General features: G+C 37.5%; 1 pseudogene; it reads right to left on the bottom strand.

The window, feature by feature from the left end:
• Positions 1-493: 493 nt before the first annotated feature.
• On the bottom strand, positions 494-611 carry LOC134931534 (5S ribosomal RNA; annotated as a pseudogene).
• Between the last annotated feature and the right edge of the window lie 421 nt (positions 612-1032).

Below are 1032 nucleotides of genomic sequence, written 5' to 3'. Positions count from 1 at the left end.
CAGGTACCGAAAGAAAGAAGACTCTTTTTTGGGTGCACTCTTAAAGAAGTCAATAGTAGACTAAAGTATGGAAAAATAAAAACATATTGTATTTATTAGTTCATAAGAAAAAAATCCAACAGTTGGTATATCTTTAATGAACATAAAATAAGCAAGACACAGAATTTAAAAAATTTACATCTATAATTTCTGAAGTGTACCAATTACAAAAATTACATGAGATAATCTCATATGGGCAAAATATAAAAATGTGATATAGATCATCATTAATTATCAATTAAGGCCGCCCAGGGTTGATGCTTCATGGACTAACGGGTATGCTCACCAAATTATTCTTCACGACTAATATTCATAGGAAATTGAGAGATGCAGGAATGTTGTAAAAGAGATTTGTTGATGTGGAGATTAGAGAAAAAGATCTAGTATGAGATCATGGTAGAACAGTTGTGAATCTGCTGTCAGTGTTAGGCACAGAGTCTGCCCATCTCTTAAACCCCTACTATACTCAGTCTTCCCGGGAGGTCCCCCATCCAAGTACTGACCAAGCCCAACACTGCTTTGCTTCCAAGATCAGAGGAGTCGGGCGTTTACAGTGTGGTATGATAGTAGGGGTGTCGCAACCCGTTCTACTCTGGGATCACTGATGAGAGTTCGCATAAACAAAAGGACGAGTATGGAATAATTCATAACATTTCACTATATGATATTGTAGTAGAATCGCTTGAGGAAGATCCCAAACATCGTTATTTGAATGTATGAGTCGCATCAGAAATGTGTACCTGCAGCATGGATGATCAACCGCCAAAGGACATCAGTGTGAGAACAGTCCAGAACATCACTTAAAAGCACAATTGAGCACAAGCACATCAGGTGTGCTTTTCAGAAAACGGTTATAAAAATATACATATTACACTGAGCTACCGTGCAACTAGTTATTTGAGATGTGAAGCAAGAGAGGCACAAATATTTGATAAAGAAAAACGGAAGTGTCAACCATTTTCTCTCATATCTGGGGGATCATTCCGAGTTGAT

Source organism: Pseudophryne corroboree, chromosome 5, assembly GCF_028390025.1.
Source record: "Pseudophryne corroboree isolate aPseCor3 chromosome 5, aPseCor3.hap2, whole genome shotgun sequence".
NCBI classification, from domain to species: domain Eukaryota; kingdom Metazoa; phylum Chordata; class Amphibia; order Anura; family Myobatrachidae; genus Pseudophryne; species Pseudophryne corroboree.
The sequence above is the reverse complement of the archived record's forward strand: the minus strand, read 5'-3'. Positions and strand labels throughout refer to the sequence as shown.